The sequence below is a fragment of the Pieris brassicae genome, chromosome 10 (genome assembly GCF_905147105.1).
Source record: "Pieris brassicae chromosome 10, ilPieBrab1.1, whole genome shotgun sequence".
NCBI classification, from domain to species: domain Eukaryota; kingdom Metazoa; phylum Arthropoda; class Insecta; order Lepidoptera; family Pieridae; genus Pieris; species Pieris brassicae.
This window is the reverse complement of record NC_059674.1, coordinates 17834426-17860055: the sequence shown is the minus strand read 5'-3', so window position 1 is coordinate 17860055 and position 25630 is coordinate 17834426. Positions and strand designations below refer to the sequence as shown.

Below are 25630 nucleotides of genomic sequence, written 5' to 3'. Positions count from 1 at the left end.
ACAGGTACTCGTCATTTATCAAAGGAGTTAAAGAAAAGAAAAAAGCGAGCTTAATGGAATATTTCTAACTTCCTTCAACAGCTGTTAAATGTTAACATAGCCGAAACACTGTTCAAGATTACGGCTCGAGGGTCCAAAGGATCTATACACAAGTATAGATTAAGACAACTTTAATTGCTAACAAGATCAAAGTTTCCAAATTTGGGCCGACAAATCGAAATGGCTCTTAGCAAAACAAGTATTAATTTTGTATCGGCGTCCCGTAGTTAGGGCGGGCGGCGCAGACCCCTCCCCGGGCAGTATATGCCGCGTCGCCGCCGCGACTCTACGCGTTGCAACCTCGCTCCACATATCAAAAACCTTTCTTAATTCTGAAACCTCGTGTTTTAACATTACAATACCTATTTACAAAGCATTGACGCTGTCTATACCCATTCGTTTTAACCCACAACAATAAATTGACAAGTGATATTTATGTGTTGTGTTTGTTTTATTTAACTAATGTGAATTGTGTCTATTACATAATTATTTTAGGCATAAATGAAGTTTTCTAAGGTAAGTCAATTTTCTTGGCAATAATCGATTTTCTTATCTCGTCTAAACTGCGTAGTCGTTGCTATTTGCGTAACGTCTATGCTCTTACGTTATAAATCTCTATTTACAGTAGATGATAAGCGAATCGTTATCAATAATTTCGTTATTATTGATGTACAACAGTTGAATAGACCCATTTTGTTTTTATTACCTGTGTTTCTATTTTCATGCTTGATCTTTGAAAGGCTCAAAGGTGTCGTAAGCACACTCATCGTGAAACAAGCGGGGTTGGCATGCTGCACTGATATAATCTACATTTCCTAGGAACCTAGTTAGTAGGTAGTTAGATCAAACTGGCACGACGCTTTGAAACGGGTTTTCAATAAGATCCTGGCAATTTTGTTATAATTGCTAAACGATTTGAGGTTTAGTGGGAAGTCTAGTTTTCATAATCAAACAGTGTCGCTCGTCATATTACTAATAAGACGAAAGATGATTGATGTATCTAGTATCTAGTTAGGACACATTTATTTGAATGCCGAATATGTAGATTGATGTATATACAGATGTATATTGAATATGTATCAAGAATTCTTTGGAAATATTTCTCATAAATTATTGATAAGCTTAAGTAGTTTCACAGATTTTCTAGGCAATAATAACGATTAAGTTTTAGTATACTTAGTATTACTTTTGGTTAATATTTATGTTTTTGTTATTTTCTTCTAATGTTACCCTGATAATATACTTTTATGGTCATTACTGCAAAACCTATATTCATAGTTATACAATATAAAACAACGGTCTTCAGGTGATTCTTGAAGAGTTTCGAAGGTGCATTGGAATTTACAAATATGCAATGTTTTCTTGGAATTATTTAGATTAACTGCAACCCCTTGCAAATATATAAATCGTACATAAATATATCAGTGGTGCTACCTTTTTAGCTTAGATTTCTTCATATGTTTCATCTTCATTTGTTAATCGAAAAGTTAAGTAGATGATAAGCATCCTATGGACACACGCCGTCGATTTTTTGGATCTAAGATCGGTTTCCTTACGATTTATTTTACCGTTTGAGCGAATGGGCTTTCTTTGAGTGCGTTAAATGCGCACGTCCATTGGTTTAAAGCCGGGATCGAACCTACGACCTCAGGGATGAGAGTCACACCCTGAAGCCATTAGGCCAACTCTGCTCTAATAATGTTTTATTTTATAACATTCGACAATTTGAAACATTATCATTTTTATATGATATACGGATTTTCGCTAACTCAAATAGAATTATGATAATATCAACAAAATACGACACAACGTGGAACGATAAGCGGTTTTGCGTGCAAATCTTTTTAAATCACAAAAGCCAGTCAAGATCTCGAAGGAGGAAAAGAAAATATCCTATAGCAATGGAACAGATGGCTCCGGTGCGAAGTTGGTTAATCCGAAACGAAAACACAAGATGTAGGCCACGATTCTTCGTAAGATAAATTCTAAAAGGATCCCAACATCACATATTAAGGACATCATTTTAGGAAAGTTAGATCTCATGAAGACATCCTTACGTGAGTTTAATCTTTAATTAAATGATTTACGGATTAAAAGTAAAAGACAAGAAGACACGACGAAGGTATTTATTTTATTTTATTTATTTATTAAAGTTCACCACATCATACATAATGCTTGTATAGGTTACGAGCTATTGTTCCTAAATATATGACAATAGTGGTTTATTTATCAATGTGGATTATAAGGTATCAGATAGATAAAATTGATCAGCTTGTGTGTATTATTATATTTATACATAAAGGCTGCAATAAAAAGCGGACTATAACACAATTCATAATTTATTGTTGAGTAAGCGGAGGAATTAAAAACCTAGAGCTCGGTTAAAAATGCTTTGAAACAAAATGAATGTTACAATTGTATTGTGTTCTCGGTTTATAATATAGTAAATATGAAGGATCAATAAAGCGCTGTTCTGAAATTGTTCGGTCCACTTTATAATTGTTCAGATAATTATTGCCATACAAGCGTGTTCATATACGTACAGATGTATATTCATTACCCACTTTTGTTCTACGAATGACCTTTAATGGTATTCAATATCGTATTTATAGGTTAAATTGAGAGATATTTATTTGCAATAATTATTCACTTTTACACACACAAATATGACGTATGTAGAATTATGAAATGATCGAAGTACAGTATATCTTTTGATATCTTTAAAACATTTTAATTAACACTTTATGTTAAGTGATACCGCTGTCCATGGACATTGCCGGCCTTTCGAGAAATGGTAGTCTTTTTTCTTGAAGGACCCGTAGTCGAATTGGTTCGGAAATACTTCAGTGGGCAGCTGGTTCCACATAGTGGTGGTGCGTGGCAAAAACTGCTTTAAGAAACGCTCAATTCTGGAACGACGGACGTCCAGGTGATACGGATGGTATTTTGTATTTAAAATTTAAATAGTATGAAACTTTAATATGTAAAAATACTTATATACAACAATGATTAATTTCTCAAGTTTCACTAATGTAAATACAAATGAACAAGTAAGTGTTAAGTAATAAAGTAGATTTTATTCAAATTAAAAAGCTTTCTAAATACTTTAGTTAAAGTTAAATCTCTTTAAAGCCCGAGTTTACAGTTTTAAGATAACATTTTTTGTATCAGTTGCATTATCATTTTTTTCCTAACAGGCAAGTATGCTGACCCAAGCCATCGACTTGGGTCTAAGGCTTGGCGGTTTCCTAATAGTGTTATAGTTAAACCTACGAGCGGGAAAGAAAAATCCATTGATGCATGTACATTAAAGCCACTAGGCTGCACTGCTCAGTTATATATAAGACAGTCATTATTTCATTATTATTGAAATATCTTTAAAAGTTTTATAAATACTAAAAAAATATTCTCACGCTCATCAATTAAAAAAGATTGAATATTCGATTCGGTCTTTCTTTTAGGAATCTTTTAAAAAACTAAATAAGACGCCTTTTCAAGTTATTTTATCGAAGTTTGAGGAATCAAATTACGATCGAAGACTAATTTAACTTTCTCTTTGATGAAACTTTGACAATTTTACCGATACCCATTATTATAGGGCCGAATAACTAGCGGTTCGTATTTCCATCTGAAGATTTTTATTTTAGGTGCCGCTTACACGGGGAAAGCAATATTGCTTATCACAATAATTCTCCGGAATATAGACCGTCATTAAAGATGGTGGAAGACCTATTCCTAGTGAGGGTTTGCGAATGATAAACAAATGCGTTATTTTGCTTTGTGAGTAAATATTTTGCCAATAAAATCCATTCAAGTCGCGACTGATTGAATTAAATATGTAATCACATTTGTTTATTTCCATATAAAAATAAAATACAAGATCAGAGGGTCTTTATTGGACACTTGCTTACGTCAAAAATCCTTTTTATATATTTTTAAATTAGGTTAGACTTAAATTACTTATTAGTCTTAAGTTAGGCTGTAATGTTCCATGTTAAAAGGCATCGAAGGGCATTTCATTACTTAAATTCACATACAAATTCTATGAAGCAAGATTATTTAATGATGATATAAATATTATTTCACAGATTATGGGGCAAACTAGCAGTAGGCTCGGGCTATGCCACAGGGCTCGTAAGTGCGTTGCCGGCGTATATGTTTACCTGTAAAACCGATTTTTGTAGAATAAACTAGTCATTGAGATTACAAGCGAGGCTTATATAATGATTATCTAAAAATATCAAGTAATTTGAAAATGTTGTCTTAAATTTGTATATCAAAGAACTGTAATAGGTCCTATTGTGTTTAAAAAAAATTATAGCCATAAATCTGTTCTAAAATCGACGCCGTAAATTTTTAATTTACGGTACAATTTAGGAGTGGGGGGGGGGAGAACAAGTGCCTCCTACCTCTTACCTCGGTTGCAGTGATTTGATAACACCGTTTGTTTTAAGTACCTCTCCCTTCGACCAACATTTCAGAAATAATTTCTTGATAATCCATTTTCGTTTAATTGAAATCTTTTTGTGCGGAACGATTTTAAATAATCGAGTTCTCTGTTCATAACAAGGGCTTTGTAGTTTTTCGTTCGTATATTAAAAGAACTTTGGTTACGCGTTTACAATATTTTAATTACAATCCTAAAACTATTCTAATATTTCAAGTCAATTACACACTGCTTGATAAGGGTTTGGTTGCGGTAAAAGTTTATTTTCAAAAGATCATAAATGTCTTGATAGAAACAAATATGTAACCATTTGAATTAGTTAGTTAGTTAAGTTAGTTAGTGCTCGTTAGTTAATCCTAAACAGTGAATGAAAAAATAGAACACAAGAGCATAGTGGCTTTAATATACATTGTAAGGAGGGTTATTGGATACTTCCTTATGATAAATATTCTTATTAGCAAATTAGGTAATACTTAAATTAGGCTAACTTTATATACTTAGGATAACAGACAAACAAACAAATTTGAGCTATAAAATATATAATTAACTATATTGTATTGGAAAACTGTTTCTACAACCTAAATATACGCAACACGTATGTCACGTGCTAAGCAATGTACCTACCGTATGTACAGTATGTAGTGTCATCTTTAAAAAATCCAACCCAATCCAATGGGATCACTATGTACCAAAACAAAGAAGTAGAACTCCAGGAAGAACAATATTCTTCAGTCACCGTGACCACGCACGCTGTAAAGCACGCGAAACGTCGGAAAAAAATTAATTTAAAATTGTGTAATAAATTTATAATAATACAAATAGGTTAAATCCGGTTAAAAAATTGTTTTCTTTCAATGTGTAAAAGCTATGGTAACCAAAGACAATACAATATTCTCCATTCTAAATAATAATATGTTACCTAAACGAATCTATTGTTATGATAGTTATATCAAAACTTTTTACAAATAACCTAACGTATACGGATTCGGTAATGTACACTTATGAACGTCAATATGAAAACAAAATTGCCTTATTGTCTCAGATTTCATTTAATTTCATATCACTGGGACAATACATACTAGATTTACAATATTTGTTTATAAATTAAATATATGAATTTGTGTGTGTTAAACACACAAATTCATATAATGTATAAATGAAAACGCACTGAATGAAGTGTAACTAGTCTGCCATAAATACTGTTACATAAAAACTTTTCTCTTTTTCTACTTTTTAATTATTTTGAGTTTGGAACACGTATATTATATTAAAAACTTCTTTTGATTTACAATATGGTATGGTTGGTCATATTCCAGACACTTCAAAAGCTTGGATCAGCCATATTTTCGTATATCGTACTATCAACAGTTACAACGACACTTCGACAGTCAGTTAATTAATAGTTAGTTAGAATCTCTAAAACATACGATATGTAGAGGGAAGTGTGAGTCCCTTAAAGTTACTTAAAAGCGATTTAAGTATAGAAAAATACTAAAAATTCTTACACAAAACTTTCAAGTGAAATGCGAAAGCAATAAAAAAGCAATCAAAGTTGTTTCACGAAGAGCCCTTGTCTGTCCAAGCTCGTTGATATAAAAGTTAGACTTTGCGTATCAAACGTGTTATAACGCATTTTATAACTTCCTATTTTAAGAAGATTCAATAAATAGAACATTTTTACTTCAGTTTCGTAGAATAATTTATTGGAATGAAACATATTAAATATTATTAAATAAATAGGGTTTTTTTAGCTCAAAGTGTGTTAATAAAGTGCGCTAGTTACAATAAAAACATTAATTAAAATGTTATATTAAAGTTCTTAGGTAAAATATTTTCATAGGAAAAGTCGTGTATGCAGACAATTGTAAAAATCATCAAATTCACCTTAATACAGAACGATTGAAAAGCAGATTTTAATTAAACCCAATTTTGTTTTTAGTACGAATATTATAATGAAAATATTCAGTATATAATGGATATTTTGCACAACTTGTTTGAATTAAATTTCAAACGTTTAAAAATCATAAGATTTAATATACTTTACAATAATAAATTCATTACCTTATAATATTAGATAAATCTCACAGCAATATCGCAACCTTTGAAGTTGTCTGATATTGAAAATTGCAAATTAAAAGTCAATTTTCTCGCCCGGCTGGCGTTAAATAAGATCGATCGATTTAAAGCAATACGCAGAGTATAAATTGTTAACAAATTTAGAAAATAATTGAACTTGACTATCAATTAAGTTTTAAAATATACACACGGACAGATTAAAAAGACGGTGGGCTGATGACTTAATAGAAATACCAGGAAAAGACTGGCAGACTATTGGCAAACACAGAGTTTGGAATGGGGTTGGAAGAGGCCTTTTCCTAGTCCATCCATAGACTACTTAAATTTAGCTATAACAATACTACTTAATACATTTGTATTGTAAGTTAAGGATATGGAAGGAACCAATATGCACTTCCGATCAAGCCTTAAGCCCTGCTATGGATTTTTTTATGTTTAAAGAAAACATCGTCATCCATCATCTACTACTCGGAAACTTCTTGTGTAAGTACGTTAGTCTAACAACTAATTTAAGTCATACATTTATTACCTATACCTGATATAATTGGATCTACATGAACACATTATAATCAATAAGAAAGAATTAAAAAATGTTTGCTATTTTTATTTATTTATTCATTAGTTCTAAAAGAACATGTATGCATAAAATAATCAAGAATATATGACATCACAAATTTAAGAAACATACACATCAATTAGAGCAGTTAGATTATCAAATATGAGCAGTGTAGCCACTAGGCCATAGTGGCTACAGAGTGCGACTCTCATCCCTGAGCTCGTAGGATCAATCCCCGGCTGTGCACCAATGGATTTTCTTTCTATGTGCGCATTTAACATTAGCTCAAACGGTAAAGGAAAACATCGTGAGGTAACCGGCTTGCCTTAGACCGAAATAAATCGACGGCATCTGTCAGGCACAGAAGGCTGATCACCTACTTGCCTATTCAATTTACAAATAATCATGAAACAAATACAGAAATCTGAGGCCCTGTCGTAAAAAAAAGGTTGTAGCGCCATTGATTTATTTTTACACATCAATTATATTAGAACAAATTAATCATGCATCAAAATAAAAAATCAAATAATAACCAAAACTAAATATAAACTTAAACCTCATTAAACAACTAGCTGTTATAAAACATAACAATAAATAATACCTCTAAATTTATGATTCACCAGTGGCGTTATAACCCTTGGTATTGACCTCAGATCTGTATGTCTTTATCATGTTTATTGATAACTATTTCCTTAATAGGCAAGGAGGTAACCGGCCTTCTGGCGTGATTGCCAGTTATTGAGTAAACTCCATACCAGTGTTCTCACGACGATTTCCCACTTTTATTGGCGCACATAGAAATAATCGTTTGTGCAGCTGTAATCTAAGCCCACGACTAGATTCGGTTGATTCACTAGACTAACACTGCTCAAACCTTCTACTACAATACATAATAGAAAAGTTGACTTTAGTAGCGAAAGACTGAATTGATCATATTGCTAACTGATATCGCTGTATAATATTAGTGATATATTTAATGAAATAGAGAGAATTTTCGCACCCTATCGCAGAGAGCCTGAATATTTCATACTTAACAATTTATTGCATGATTTACTACGCACTAGGCTTCAGTTATGATAAATATGAGGCGGTGTCGCGAAGGCGTAGGCGCTAGTTTGTATATAAATGGAATTTGTAATGCAACATTGAGCAGTGATATGGAACTATTGGAGTTTGAAGTGAAATATTCAGCTTCAGTGGGCTTGTATGAGATGTTTGTAATAATATATATTATATACTACATAGAGAGGAAAGACGCATAAGTTGGCTGACAAGGTTATAGCATCAATAATTTGGGATGAGCATGGTTAAACCATCGACTATCTTAAAAAGGGAAAAAAGGTTATCGGAGCGTTTTAAGGACAACATTGCGGAAAAATGGCCCTATTTGTAGAAGAAAAAAGTTCTGTTTCATCAAGATAATGCAACGTGTAACAAATCAAAATCGATAGTATAACTCCATCTTCGGCTTAGAATTTCTTCCACTTCCACCAAATCCTCCAGATTTGGCCCTCGACGTTTTCCTGTTCTCGGACCTCAAGAGAATGCTCGCTGGATACATTTTTGCGCCAATGAAGAGGTCGCCGAAACTCAACCCTTTTTCAGGCTCAAGACAAATCGTACTATAAAATAGTATGACTGGTATAATCGTTGTATTGCTCTCGAAGGCTATATTAAATAATCAAATCAAATTCTATACAAAAAAAACCCTTCGAACTATTACGCCCGCTTATATTTTATTTGTGTCATAGTTTGTATATCAGTATTTTTTATACTAAAGCTTCGGTGTTCTAGTTTCAATAAAAATACAACATGTACTCCTAATTTAATAGAGTGATTCGGAGTCATAATTTCTCGCTAAGTGTGTCATGTCAATAACGATTTGACATACGACTCTTAGCTGTAAGTCAAATAATGCAGTTGTGAAATAATGATGAAAACGAGACAGCCAAATATAGAAATGTATGAGAGTAAATAGGATAAACGATTTGATTTTGGTTTTAAATTAGTCGTTACACTTCTGAAATTGCGATAACAAAATATAGAAACACTCTAGTTTTTTGCGTTTTTTAAATATATTTTTATGTATTAATTTCTCCATGTAATCTGTTTTGGCTCTGAGTGTGTGTGAAGTGTTTTGTTTTATAATATGTATGTTAGCTGTAAGATTTCTAATAAATAAATAAATACGACTTTGAGATTTAATCAAACATAACCTGTCATTGGTAAAGCTTTTTTGTATATCTAAATGATATAGCGTCTAGACGTAAACTATATTGAAATTTAACATAAAAATACGATACCTACTACTAGACAATAGTCTTTTCTGGTATATATACCTTGCCGAAAATTCAAATGAAAAATTTGGACGACCACACACAAATTTTAACAATTTCTCGGGTATGATAATTGAAAAACAAATGATATTTCGACATTTATCAATTAAAATAATCGGATTATAGGATTCAAATTCCCATTGGTGAGTATTGTAACGTTTTTCAATTTATTTTATATATTAGATATTTAAGTGATATCGTTTAAACTTGACAATTAAAAACAAAACGTTACGAGTTTTATTAAATTTAAACAATCATTAATTAACATAATAGTTTATTTACAGTATCTGTTTCCTGATCATTAGTCAGTCTGATAATGCAAGGCAAGTAGGTGATTAGCCTCCTTTACAGACACACGCTGTTAATGTTTTGGATACTAAAGCAAGGCGGTTTCCTCACGATGTTTTCCTTTATACGAGCGACCTTTATATGTGGGCAACATAGAGGGAAGTGATGAACAGTCCTGGAATGAACCGAGGACCTCAGAGTCTGACCACACACTGAAGCCACAACGTTGTTCAATAATAAATCTACTACAATTAGTGGACAATCGGTGATCAGTTTTAAAGAAAACATTGTTAAGAGCCTATCTCAAACCTAATGAACTGTTTTGCTGGTTTTTTTTCTTAACAAACATTTCGGGTATTTTTATTTTTACTTGTATATATATTTAACTTTTTTTTTTGTAATGATAAAAAAGTTTGTAACATATATTTTTTGATTTACAAAACCATTGTCTTCATCACAATAGCAGTAATAATAATCCAGTGGCTTAACCCATATAGGGTATAGGTGGCCTGAGACTGCATCCGTTTCTTAGATCATTTTATATTTTTATAGACAAGTAGGTAATTTGTTTATACATTTTTGGATCGGTATCATCACAATGCTCGAATTAACCGAATAAGCCAGTGTTCATACATAGAAAGAAAAGTGCACACTGCACAGCTGTGACGTGAACCCGTGACCTACGGGTTAAGAGTCACACAGTCAAGCTATGCTTCTCATCACAACTGTATATTAAGAGTCATAACAAATTTATATAAAAAAAAAACATTAAAAATATGAATTCATAGAAAATACTATTTCAATTAAGTAATGTACATTTTATCTATTCAGACAATTCAATATTGTACTCATGTTTTATTAATAGTTACTTATCTCCAAATAAGGTTATCTCCCCTTAGCTCATCTCATAAACGTAAATCTTATAAGGAGACGTAACTCAAATTTATTGACTTTCAAAAGTTTGTTGCCCTAAGGCTCATGTACGAATGAGATACTTAAGATAAACTTTCATTAAGACGATATTGCAATTTGTTAGTATTAATATATTTTATCACACAAATATTGTTTACTGTAAATATTCTTAAACTGTTTTATTATTTTATAGAACAGGGGTCAAACGGGCCGGAGGTTCACCTGATGTTAAGTGAAACCACCGCCCATGGACACTCTCAATGCAGAGGGCTCGAGAGTGCCTTGCTCGCCCTTTAAGCTCTTTTCTTGAAGGACCCTACCTACGTAGTAGTAAAATATTTTTTATAGGACAGGGGTGAATGTGCAGAAGCTTATCTGCTGTTAATACATGGACCATGGCCTCAAAATAGTAATTAAAAAAGGTAATAAAATTAAAAGTGTGGTTCCTATGGCACTGTTCCTTTAATTCTGGCAGGATATCCTCGCTGTATTGGGATTCTTTTTCGTTGAACGGAAACCACTAGATCTGGGTTCGCCGGCATTATGTATAAGGCGTTAACTTAAATCGCTAATTACTGTGTACTTTTATTTAGTTCCATCGCCAGAATACATTTACCTATTATGTTCTGTTGATAAACATTTTATTAAATCAAAAAGTGATTTATTACTTAACATTTACATTTTATGCAGAACGCATGGTCACAGGTTAACATCGTAACAACAGAGTAAAATCTTTGCATCGTCAGTCAAAAATTAGTAGCATCACTTTGGTTGTATTTACATTTCTGTATGTTTGGTTCACATTGTGCTTTACAACATATATTAAAATCGGTTGTCTGTAAAGTCGGTTTACTGACGATAGTTGAACGTGACAACGTCATAAGAAAATAATGATGCAATGGTTGCCTCTTCAAAAGAAAATTTTAATTTTATTCGTTTGATAGATATTTTGTATGGTTCAAGAGAAGTAGGTACATTGAAATCACAATTGTATTGATCAAGTTACATTTATTTGTACGCATAAATACAATTACGTCAATTTTTTTTTAATCGCTCACTCAAGTAGGAGAGGTACCTCTTTTTCGCTCATTCCGCACCTAAATGGAACGCCGCAGAGCGAGGTAACGCAGCAGAGCCGGCTCCATCGAATTATAAGACGTTGTCACGTCAAAAACTATTACCCTAAGAGAAAACTTAGAGATGCATATCACAATATGTTTTTATTTTCTAAACAGTTATAAAACTTCTTAGTATTTTTAAGTATGCATATATGTTGGTGTGTATAATATAATTATTTTTTATCATTTTTTACTGTAAACAAATTAATACAAAAACCCAAGAAAATACAACTATTAGCATTCAGATTAAATAGGCTGCCAAATATCTCCCGCTCGCCGTCTCCAATCTAAAAATAAGATTAACAACACGATAAAAGAAACACACAAAATAAGATGAACACACATTACGCGGTGTTGGAGATGCTTCTGAGACCTAATACGTAGTTACACACTTCACTCACTCACATGCACCCACACACTTACTCATTCACTAATTACTAAAAACTAAATTCAAAATAATAATTAAAAAAATATGTGTTTAAATTTCATATTTTTATGGAATTTACTCTTAAGTTTGTTATGAAAGAGCTGGGTAGTGGTTCTATCTGTGTCAGGGTTCACACAGGTATTTTTTGTCACTGAAAAGGGTTCCTAAATCTTGGACATTATAATGAATTGTTGACAAATAAAAAACACATCTTTATTTTTTACTATTATTATTTGTAAACGAATTTTAAGAGTGAAATAATATATAAGAAATCGTTATGTCTCTTATATATTTTCTTTGATATTTGTATACTTTAACGTTACGTTAACTAAAATCTTTTTAATTGGCATTTAAACTAAGAAGTAAACTTATAACAAATAAACAAACGTACCAAGATTAGGAAGCATCAGCTACTCAAACTTATAAACGACAAACACTCAATCTGTTTTTATATTTCTTAAAAATACAAGAATTAATAAAACAGAAAATTAACTAAATATTACTGTTTTAAGTTCCAACAAACAAACTCTTTAGGTTCATAGCAGTAGATATATCATAAGGCTATCATTACTACGAAAATATTTTGGTTGGGTGTAAATTGGGTCACCCGTAACGAATCCATTAGGGCGACATTAAACGTATGTCAGGGTTGTACTCTAAAAAAGAAATGAAAATCAAATATTGTCTTGACATCTGTCAAAGTCTTCGTTGACATATGACAGTGCTAGTAATTAAAGACACAAATTTAAGTTCGCGGAAAAGATTTCGATCCTTTTTTTGCGGTATAACGTATACTATGTGTAACAATTTATATTGTATAAATACAGAAGATTGCAGAATATTATTATTATTATTAAGGCGTTATAAATTCATCCATACAACAATTGGTTAGATTACATTTCTATATATGTTATAAAAAATTTAAGTGAGATTTTTTTTAACCCTTTACGGTAAACGTAAAATGGTCCTAATCCTAACGTTGGCCTTCTCCATATATTTCAATTTTTCTTTGTTTCGAGCAACAGTCATCCAGTTTTTTCCCGCTAGTTCTTAGAGCGTATACAAGTACTTGTATAAATGAAGAATATATGATGATGCAAGTAAAATTCTTTATTATTATCTATAACAGCACAACAACATTGTTATAACTTTTAAGATTAAAATCTTTAGGTATTTAATCTTATAACCAATTGATTTCACAGATTCTATAATCTGTTTTCTAATTTTCCAATAATTGTTAAATTTGAGTAGTTCATGGGAATTGCTTGTACGAGTTACTCTGTACCTTTCAGTAGGTCTTGAATGTGACCTGGACTAAAGATTGTATTTGTTGCCATGATAACCACTCTTTTTTGAATTCCCATCGTAATAGTAATAACATTTTAATTAATAAACCGTGTTAATTGTCGGTATCGGTAATATAACGTTAACGTGGACACGTTTGAAAATACTTTTTTGACTTTTTCTCTCGAACATATCAGTGACATTCTTTATTAATTGAAATATAATATGAATTGTTAAATATCTCATAAATATTAAAAATGCAAAACTATAGAATATAACCTTTTATTTGGTCGTACATTACGTATATATTGGTAAAGATTTGTTAGTGTAACCGCCTATTGGAGTTTTGTTAAATACCTCCAGTCAGTTGTATTAATAGCGAAATATTTTTTTAAGTTATTGAACTGTTGAGTTGTTCTATCAAAGTCTACTGGCTTATTGAAAAAATACTTTTAAATGTGTATCTTTATATGTCCATTTAGTTATGTTTTTTGTAATGGCGAATATGATTGTCTATTAATTCTTATAACTCCAAAATATTGATGTCTGTTAATATAAAAATGTTGTTCGCTTGTTTTTCACTGTCTAGTTAAATCGTAGATTATAGAAAAACAATCGGTTGTCTGTAAAGTCGGTTTACTGACGATAGTTGAACGTGACAACGTCATAAGAAAATACTGGTGGAATGGTTGCTTTTTCAAAAGAAAATTTTAATTTTATTCGTTTGATAGATATTTTGTATGGTTAAAGAGAAGTAGGTAAATTGAAATCACAATTGTATTGATCAAGTTACATTTATTTGTACGGATAAATACATTTATGTCAATTTTTTTTTAATCGCTCACTCAAGTAGGAGAGAGAAAGATGTCGAACGCGGAGGCCGATTGTGCCTCTTTGTCGCTCGTTCAGCGCTCTCGCTTGCACTTCAAGCCTTAAATGGAACACCTCAGAGCGAGGTAACGCCGCAAGCGTCATGTTTTTTCGTGCGTGCAGCGGCTCCATCGAATTATAAGACGTTGTCACGTCAAAAACTGTGCGTTTAGCTATTCACTACTATACAGTCGTTACTGAATTTACGAATAGTTTTCTTATTTGTGAGATACCATAGATCAAAAGACTGGATAATTTTCGTTTCGCCGTTATTTACAAATTTATTTGTCCTCGTCTTTTATATATTAATACTTATTAAGACTAATAAACGAACTGATAATGAACGTCAACAATATTGCGATGTTTGTCTATTACAGGAATTGTTCTTGTATTATAAAAAATACTTGTTTTTTCCTATTAGATTTTTATTTTTATTAACAAATATCAGCCGTCTTTGGCGGTCGTTGATTATAGGATTAGAAACATGTCGTTAACTTACGATTGCGCACCTAGAAAGAATGTGTCCATCACACACCATTTGTGTCTGAGGATTCGAACTTACGACCCGCAGGAGAAGCAACATGCTCGTATGTTGCTGTTCTATAACTAAATTATCAAAAAGTGTGTAAACGAAGCATTGAGGTTGGACGGATCCTTACAAAACCGGGACACCATTAGCTACACAAACAAAACGGGAATTTCGGTGACACCTACCTACTTCCTTAAAATTATTTACCCTAGACCAACACATATACTTACTAAGATATATTTAAAATTTGTCAAGTTGCGTAATTTGCAATGATAAAAATGTATAATAATCCTGACTAAACCCATATAGGTCTCATAATTCTTCTCGATAATATTTCTTTTAATCCTTGTAGGTAGTTTGTCTTATGTGCTGTAGATTCAGTTTTCACACTACCTCGTCTCGACTTCAAATCTTACGATAAGACATATAGTTCCCTAAAGTTTTGTTTTCTCCTCCGCTCGAGTAAGACTTAACACCAAGCACCTGCCAGTATTATACTGCACATCTGCAGCACTCTCACTCTCTTAATTTGGTTACATATAATATTTTTTCTGAGGTTAGCCTCGCTCGAACATTCAGAGAAATCGCTTTTTCTGTTATATACATATAAATAAATTATAATGTGAATGTAACTTATAGCAAAGAATAAGCCAAGTGTCCAACACAGCTAAAGCGTCTTATAAAGTTACCCTTATTTCCATATTATTCCGAGACACGAGCCTTGACGCCACAAATACATTTCCTTTCTAAATTTCCTTAGAGAATGAAATTGTAACGTTATATCCAGAAATACTTGGTTGAATTTTCCCTTATAGTTAAGACTCTTGGCCGAGTAAATGCGTTTCTAAAGCAACTATTATCCGGTATTAAGGTGTAAAATACTTAATACAATATCTAAGAAAGTATTCACCTATTATCTTCATTAAATAAACATATGAAATACTTTGTTATGGAGTGTAAGATACAGTTACTTGTAGCACGTCATTAAATTTGTATCGGTAGACATTTCTACTCATCGGCAAAGAAGAGGAGAGGCCGAGAGAAAACCGGCGTAACAAACTCTCGGTACTCTTTTAAAATGCCAAATTATCATACAGAATGACTATCGCAAACATAGATTAGAAGAAACCGTTAAAACATACATACAACACAATAGAAGGAGACGATTTTTTTTTGTTAGTCATAGTCATTTTATATGAAAATAATTTATAGGCAAGTTCTAGAGTTTGATTTGAATTTTTTTAACAACTTACTACTAAATATATCCACTATACTAATCTATAATAATAATACCATCCGTATCACTGACTGTCCGTCGTTCCACAACTGAGCATTTCTTAAGGCAATTCTTGCCATGCAACACCACTATGTGGAACCTGCTACTACGACTGTTAAACAATTATTCATACGCTTTGAAATGGTTAAAACAATCATACTTTGCACCTAATGTTTTCTGGGTCAGAACAGACAGCAGGCCGTTGCGATCATTGCTTAGACTCTAGACTATGGTCCTGAGAAGTATTTCAGATTCTGGAGGCATCTGTCAGACCCTGCTGTCTGACTGGAGCTCACAAAGTATACTCCAGTACTAGATATGTCACTTATGTCCTATAGGAACACTGAGAGATGAATGTACATTGATTTTATGTTTTAAGCACTCGCGAGCCCTCTGGCATTGAGAGTGTCCATGGGCGGCGGTATCACTTAACATCAGGCCCTACTTTATAAAAAAGAAAGTAGAAAAATTGTTAGTAGTGTGTAAATTAGTCCATATTTATATAATTAAATTAAACAATATGAAATAACTATTTCTAATACAATTAAAATTATATCGATAGCGTGTTTCATAAGATGCATTCGCAATCTTAATTAATTCATTACATAGTCATGGAAAATTGTACGAGTATGTCGTTTAGAAAACTTATGTAAAGAATCGCGCAGGTCAGCCGTGCGAAATTCAGAAAAGCATTTTTCATCTATTCTCTATAGAACTTTCTGGAAGTTCATGAATATTTCAGGCCGGATCAATTATTAAAATGATTTACTACCCGGGTCTCACTTTTTGTCCCGGGCATGTAGATTTTTTGACGTAAAACGATTCCGTCTTCCCTAGAGGGACTTCTTATGTAAGAAGGTTAGGTAGGTAGTTAGCAATTCTTCAGAATATTTGTCGACTGTATTATATTTTCAAGTAAATTTTGTAGCTCATTTTAATATATATATGCAGTAGAAGTATGATAATTTGTAGATGCCTGGCACGATTCTTTAAAGCGGAAGCCAGCCATTTGGAAATTGCGCGAGAGAAAGGCGAAAAATTAAAGAAATTCTCAGTTTCAAAGAGCAGTATTAATCTAGTGGCACCAGCGTGCGACTCTCATCCCTGAGGTCGTAGGTTCGAGACCCGGCTGTTCTTTCTATGTGCGCATTTAACATTAGCTCGAACGGTGAAGGAAAACATCGTGAGGAAACCGGCTTGCCTTAGACCCAAAGTCGACGGCGTGTGTCAGGCACAGAATGCTGATCACCTACTTGCCTATTCGATTAAAAAATGTTCATGAGACACATACAAACATCTGAGGTCCGGACCCAAAAAATCTTGTTGCGCGATTGATATATATTTTTTAAATTTCAAAGGATTTATGTCAAACTATACTACATATTTAAATAAATAAAATATATTAGGTAGGCAGAGCAGGTAGGTCGTAGGTTCTATACCCGACTGTGCACCAATGGACTTCCAAGCGCATTTAAACGATTGCTCGTATGTTAAACAGTTGTACTCAAAACGTCTATGACGTGTTTTTTTCATTTTTTAATGTAATAGGATGCAAACGAGCAAGAGGCTCACCTGATGTTAAGCGATACCGCCGCCCATGGACACTCACATTGCTAGAAGGCTTGCAAGTGCGTTGCCGGCCTTTCAAGAATTAGTACGCTCTTTTCTTGAAGGTATGATAAACACAGAAAACTGTTTATTACAAAAAATCAATGATCACCAAACAGATATATAAATCTGATGCTCAAACTAAACGTCAAAGCGCCACACGTCAACGTTATTTTAATTTATGTATAATATAAAATTAAGGATAAAATATATTGAATAAATTGTATGACATTGTTCTTCTGCTCTTTTCTTCTTTCACTAACACAATAGGTTTTCACACTACATCTCATCTACAGGTGGATGAGATCAAAAAAAAAAAAAAAACATTGTCTAAAAGTTCACGTATTTTAGTAACACTATAAGTGCTTGGTACACACTTCGATATCAAATAAATAAAATTAAATACACAAATTGCAACGTGTTCCATAAAAGTCAAGAGATTTTCAAACGCTACGAACGATTTTGTTTAAAGTAATATTTTATTATCGCTTCAACTGGCGGACTGAACTGACTTCGTATGGCTGGACATTTAACTATTTGGAAATATATATAGTCTAACATAGACTACATCTAGGTATAAACATTATCCTACCAATTTTTGAAAAATGAATGATTTTCGGGTATTCGCTTAGACTTCACCTTTAATTGTGGTTCTATTTTTAATTAAATTAAAGTAATTTTTATTAATGAATGAAGTCATGTAAAGAGCTGTGTTGGCCTAGTGCCTTCAGCGCGCGCCTCTCATCCCTGTGGTTGTAGGTTCGATCCCCGGCACATAGAAAGAAAGTCCATTAGTGCACATTTAACATTCGCTTGAACGGTGCAGGAAGCATCATGAGGAAACTGTCCTTAGATACAAAAAGTCAACGGCAAGTGTCAGGCATAGGAGGCTGATTACTTTCTTGCCTATTAGGTTGATAAATTATCACGAAACAGATACAGAAATCTGAGGCCAAGACTTAAAAAGTTTGTAGTGCCACTGATTTATTTAGAATTTTTTACGCCTGAGTCTTTAACAGCAAGTGTTTTTTGCTTCATATGGCTGTCGTGTTATCTAAAAAAACATGGGTTTTTGTAAAATTTTATACATTATAATATCTAGAATTTAATATATAAGTAGACTTAAAAACCATGGAAGTATTTCTTTAAGACAATGTTTCAGTAATTCTTGGTCACTCGAGACGGATTACGACCGAATTATTGGTTTCATCAAAGTTTTATGAAACAGATACACATACAATAACAATTTGTTTCATAGTCATACATAACGGAACAGTATACAAATGGGGAACAATTTTTTATAGGTCAACATACTCTGCGAACCTTACATTCGTCTCTTTATTCTAGACTCCATACTATATCTCAATTAGCGTAGCCTAGCGTTGCTACATTTTCTTTTTAACAAAATAGGCTATAAACTAATTAAAACCTTTCAAACTAAATTCGAATTTCCGGATTTTTAGACGTACGATGATTTAGCAGTTTAATTAAACAATTACTTTCATACAACAAGCACTATTTCAACAAGCATTTAAGCTAACGCGAAATATGCTTAAAAGGAGTATTAGTAATATCCATAGCGCATACCTGCATCATGAGCTCATTCCACATACACAACATCACGCAACACAGACGAATTAGGTATTACTTAGTTGAATGTATTTGATATTTTTTAGTAATTATTGAGCTTTCGTAAATGTTTCAATCTTATTGTATAACTTCCATCTTTGGCTATATTTTCAGTATAATAGTTTTTTTACATATAATATTTGTTGGCTGTAGGATTACAAAGAATTTTTACTTATATACTGAAGTGTCGCGTTGGCCCTTCCTAATATAGGCCTCTTACATTTAGGTTATGACAATATGACGATTTATGGTTTTTTTCTTCACACCACCATTTTTAGTGCCTTATTTTATTCAGCCTTAATATTATTATACCTACCATTTCCTCTTATCAAGAACAAAAAAATCCTTTGTCCTGGTATTGTCTTTGCTTAACATAGCTTTTACACATTGAAAGAAAACATTTTTTTAACCGGATTAAAGCTATTTGTATTATTATAAACTTATAATTAACGTCGAAACGAAAAAAAATAAAATTATGTAAATGTAACGGTAAGTCTAAGGGTAAGAAAAGTCTAAAAGAATTTTTTTGTAAAGAAAATCTCAAAAAATTGTTATTTTTATAGAAAAAAGGTTAAAAATATTTATACCTAGATGTAGTCTATGTTAGACTTTATATATTTCCAAATAGTTAAATGTCCAGCCATACGAAGTCATTTCAGTCCGCCAGTTGAAGCGATAATAAAATATTACTTTAAACAAAATCGTTCGTAGCGTTTGAAGTTCTCCTGACTTTTATGGAACACGTTGCAATTTGTGTATTTAATTTTATTTATTTGATGTCGAAACGCCGAAAAAATTTAAAATTATGTAAATAATTATAAGTTTATAATAATACAAATAGCTTTAATCCGGTTCAAAAATTGTTTTCTTCCTCTGTCTTACGTAAACAAATGAAACTAAATTAACAAAACAAATTCAATAATAAAGCTGAAATATCTGATACCGTCAACTACTAATGAACTAAAAGCTATCGATAAAATAGAAGCAAGAACGTATCATATAACAAGCGTTTTCTTGCAAATTGTTCCTCGTAGGTAGTTCCGAGACACGATATTTGCATATCTATGGGCTGCGAATAACTCTTTGAAAAATGCTCTCTTACATCGTGTTATCGACATTATCCAACAGCGTACAGCCATTTGCATTGTATTGATTTTATCTCGAGGCTAGACCAAGAGATGCATTTAATTAGAATGCTATTAAGGTTAAGTAACTGGACATCTCTTAGGAGCGAAATTTAGCATTTCATTATTTTAGAAATTTCATAAATTGTTTTTTTTTATAAAAAACTTCCAAGTCACATTTCATTATATTTTATTTTATTTTGTGAACTAGCGAACTGTGGAATCCACTACCGGTTGGGGTCTTCCCTGAGAGATACGACCTCCAACTGTTCTAAATTCGAGCGTACTCCTCCCTCAAAGGCCGGCAACGCACCCACTAAAAATTTGTGTCCATGGGCTGCGATGTTTGCCCTTTTTGGGCATCCCGTAGGCTCGTTTGCCCCCCTATTATAAAAAAGAAACATTGCTGATACGGTCTTTAGATCCACTCTTGTGCGTTCATGCATAAATAACGAATAATAAAAATATAACTAACTTATTTATTTATTCAAACTAAAACAACATGTACGCTTAAAATATACAAGATAATATGATATTATAAACTTAACACACAACAAGGAAAAAGAAACTCAATAAAACATACACGTAAAAATCAAAATAGTAACTACATTTTGTACTCTTTTCTTAGTAAAAACATAAACCCGACTTAGTTCTTCCAATTTCAGATTGTCAGTTATTTTTTTATTCACTCAAAATAATATAACTACAAGAGCAGGCACGAAATTTAAAATTCAATTTCAAATAATACATTGAAGAGTGATAAAATCAATATACAGCTTTAATTAATCTTTTTTTTTATTCAATTCAAATGGTGCGTAGTTCAGGCAAATATATATAAAATAATGATGTCACAGAATTGAAGATACCAATCCAAATAATAAGGAAACGGGTAAAAGAAAACAAGGTAAATTAGGAAATTGTTATTGTGAACGGTTTTCGAGTACAGTATTATCCCTCGGAGTAACAGAAGCCCCTTGAATACTACACCGTAATGGAGTAAGATATTGTTTTCTTCCACACTTTCGTTTGAACTCGATATATCTAAATTGAGTAGCTCAAACTATATAGCTTCTAAATTATTCAATGTATATAGTACAATACGATTTAAAATGATCGTAGTTGTACAGTGATTTCTTATGAATTCAAAATTATATACAGGATTTTTTCTCAATACGAGGTGATATAATATATATCACAAAAATCTAAAATAAACTATAATCATTGAATTGTGTTATGTTCACTAATCATAAAGATAGATTTATGTCTAACACACAAATGTATAGTATTTACAATAAACTATATCATCAACGTCGAGGTGATACTGGTGGAATTTCGTATTCTGCCTCGACTACCGATGATGAAACTCAGCTTCCGGTATTAATCCGAACAACTCCTCTAAACACTCTCCATGGTAAATATATCTCATTCTGGTGCAGATTTAATATACTGTCACAGAGTAGGGGACAGATATGTAGATTGTAAAAGCGATAATATTTTACATTACGAAAGCATCTACAGAGTTGTCCAAACTCTCTGGTCTGTGAAGTGATAAAGTGTTGAAAAATGTGATGCTCGGTCACTAGATGCGGGAAGGGTTCGTTTATGTCATCGTTTATTTGCCTTTTAGCTAAAAGAACTGTCATTTGTCACATTTAGTAGTAAATAGGGCGGATTTTATCTCGACAATTTTACGCAGATACTATTGCGAAATACATTTGGTGTACCAAACGTTTTGACGTAACTTTTAACATAAGGTCTGGGATTTGTATATCTGTTGCAGGATCATTAGTCAATTTGTGATCAGTCTTCTGTGATTGACACACGCCGACTTTTTGGCTCTAAGGCATGTCGGATTCCTCGCGATATTTTCCTTCACCGTTAGAGCGAATGTTAAATGCGCAAGAAAGTCCATTGATGCACAGCCGGGAGTAAACCTACGACCTCAGGAGTTACGCTGAAGCCACTCGGCTAACACTGCTCGAATAGTTATTAGTTAACAGTTAACAACTGTAATTAAATCCAATAACTTAAATATTTTAAACATATTTCTATATCCATTGCTACCAAACAGCCTGTAAAGTGCCTGTAAAGTGCCTGTAAAGTGTCTGTAAAGTGCCTGTAAAGTGCCTGTAAAGTGCCTGTGAAGTGCCTGTAAAGTGCCTGTAAAGTGCCTGTAAAGTGCCTGTAAAGTGCCTGTAAAGTGCCCAGGAGACTTCTGTCCTTCTGGAAGGAGCTAGACTGGCTAAATTAGCCAGGACTTTACGCACAACGGACCAATTATGAGTCTAAGTGCGGAAACTGGGTCCACCAACCTTAACCTTAACATTAAGTACGAAACAGTTTAAGGACATAGAGGATTCGATCGTCGCATTGGTTCAACCAGATAATGACGATATGAAAGGTTGATATAATATAGTGATGATATAATATACTTTATATAATATAATGATGTCTAAGCATAGTCCATGCGTCGGGTTGTCTCTCTCCCTAAAATATGGCGAGGAGGCCGATGGCTGGCCATGCGTTATACTCGTGAACGGGTGCTACTTGTGGTGACTGGTCGTATTTGAATTCGTGTATGCGGTGATGTTAGTTATTTTTGACTATGTATTTGTGTCTCCTGCTGATGTCATGTGGAACATGGTGTGATGTTTGCAGCTCCTAACAAACGATGTGTAATACAAAAAAAAATGGCGATTAAAAAGAGTGGCGGAGAGTTTATTGCCAGTTCTTCTCTTCCGTTCTACGCCCTTGATTTGAGTAAATACAAAATTAGAAGCATTTAATGTATATTTCTTTTTTATTGACGTTCATAAGTGTACATTGAGTTGCCTATATGAATAAATGATTTTTGACTTTGCCTTGACTTTGGCTTTAGTACGACTAAGAAAAGCATACAGAATAGAACTTGTCTAAGCTCACGTACAGAATGGTCTCCGAATGAGACGGTAGCTTTATTAAATATACATATATTTCAAGTATTGTAGACACCGCTCGTAATATTGCAGGCGCTTTTGTTAAGAGGCATCGTATTTTAATGAGATTTTTATTACGTTTTATTCGCTGACTGCCCTCGCGTTTAATAAATACTTAAAATGTGGAGTATTGTAGGGTAAATAAATCACGGGACTTAAAGGCACCCGCCCATAGCTGATTTATTAATTATAATAAAAATAATATTATAGAAATTAAGTGGGCGTAGTTTTTGATATTACACTTTAATTACTAGTTATTTCATGTAATATAACGAGACGGTTTTCAATAAGCTTAAAAAAATATATTTTTATATACAGTCGCCCATACTCAATACCAGAGGCCAGTGCGTTGCCGGCCTTTTAAATATTTGTACACCGTTTTTTTGAAGCCACTGAAAACACTTGGGCCCTATGTGTTTTCAGTGGGAAGCTGGTTCCTGAGTATGCTCCGTTGCAGTACACACTACATAGATGATAGACAGGCATATTTTCTCCTATTTTCTCCGCGTCTTCTAACCCTAGGAATCGTCCTCCCTCTGTCCGTCAACTACTAATGAACTAAAAGCTCGAACTTATCATACATTTAAAGAATTAAGACAGTGCCAATGCAAAGACAAGCGTCTTACTAGTTCTAACAGAATGCTGAATTTGAACTTTTTGGGGTCGCAGTAATATTTTAAACGACAGTCAATGGCTGCCATAGGAATTTTTCTGGGCTCATTTTTAAAACTTTTTGTCTTTAGTAGACCCAAAACCTAATTTTGTCAAAACTTTTTTATTAAGTACGTACTATATCGTAACTTTTCTAATATTTTCTTTTAAGACCTCTTTATTTTCAAACTTTTGAGGGTTTTATTACAATTAAATTTATAGTTTCCGCTTCTTTATAGGTTTATTATTATCATATTTTCTGTTACTCCTTTAGCGATGGAATTTCCAAATAACGTTAAGTAGTTATAATTTATCACTTTTTTAACGCATTCAATCTATATATTATTATAAACTTAAAATTATTTAACATAATTTTAAATATTTCCCGACGTTTCGCGTGCTTTACAGCGTGCGTCATCACGGTGACTTAAGACAAAAGGTGTTGAATATCAAAAAGTATCACAGCTGCAGAGAAAGTTATATTATCTGTATTTATTTCCCCGGAGTGGATATGGACTAAAAGATGAAGGGTTTTTGCAGAAATGACTCACGGTGTCGCCTATTTTCGCGGATTGTTTGTCTTGAGATTTTAATTTGGATATTATTGGACCCCATTGAAGTTCTTTGATAATTTTAGGCCGTCTTCTCTATTGAAGTTGGGGTGTTTTTTTTAATTTTAATGGCTTTGCGTACCAATCTTGGGAACCTTAAGTAGTGTATATTTTCCGTATAAAATGAAAGTTCCAAAGTGCCAAAGTTCGAATCCCGTCGACGTAATAAACAATAGTATTCTATGCGCAATTAAAACTTGCTCGTTGCTCGAAGAAAAACATCGTGAGGAAATCATCACAACTTTGACGTCCACGTTATGTGCCAGGTACCGATCACCTCCTTGCGTTTAAAGAAATATATAAATTTAACAAAAGTAACGTAACGCTTTTGTATTTATATACACACACACACCCACTCACATACTCACACATACTTGTGTTTGATTAGTTGTACACTAATCCAACTTTAGCTTAAAAAAACTATTTTGAATATGTACCATTTACAACTGACTAATTGTTGTCTAGTTACCCACAACACAGGGACTGCCCAGTGTTGGGACTAGTGATATATGAATTTTGTCACAACCTATTTGTCAGTAATAAAGGTTTTTATTATTATACTATCTATGTGTTACACTTATGTTTTATATATTACGAGTAGAGTAAAAATGTAGTACAAAACTCTTTAACTAAGATTCAAAACAAAGTATAATTAGTGCATTACTTTGATAATAATATTTTACAGCTTACCTCTTAGCCGAGTTCTTAAGTACATAATAACATTGAGCTTAATTTAAGTAATGAGAATATTTTCTACTTAAACTTAATGCAGAACTTCCGAACTGCAAGCCACTTAGAGCAATCCTTGAAAATATATTTCACTTAAAATTAATATCATTTTTATTTGACGCTAGCTTAATAAACATAAGTTCAC

At 32.7% G+C, this 25630-nt stretch overlaps 1 protein-coding gene across 1 annotated transcript in view; it reads left to right on the top strand.

The window, feature by feature from the left end:
* The first annotated feature begins 337 nt into the window (after window positions 1-337).
* Window positions 338-25630, top strand: part of LOC123715019 (semaphorin-2A) — a 347042-nt gene continuing 321749 nt past the window's right edge. Inside the window, exon 1 of the mRNA XM_045669800.1 lies at window positions 338-555. The gene's annotated coding sequence lies outside the window, so the exon portion shown is untranslated. The remainder of the gene's footprint in view (window positions 556-25630) is intronic.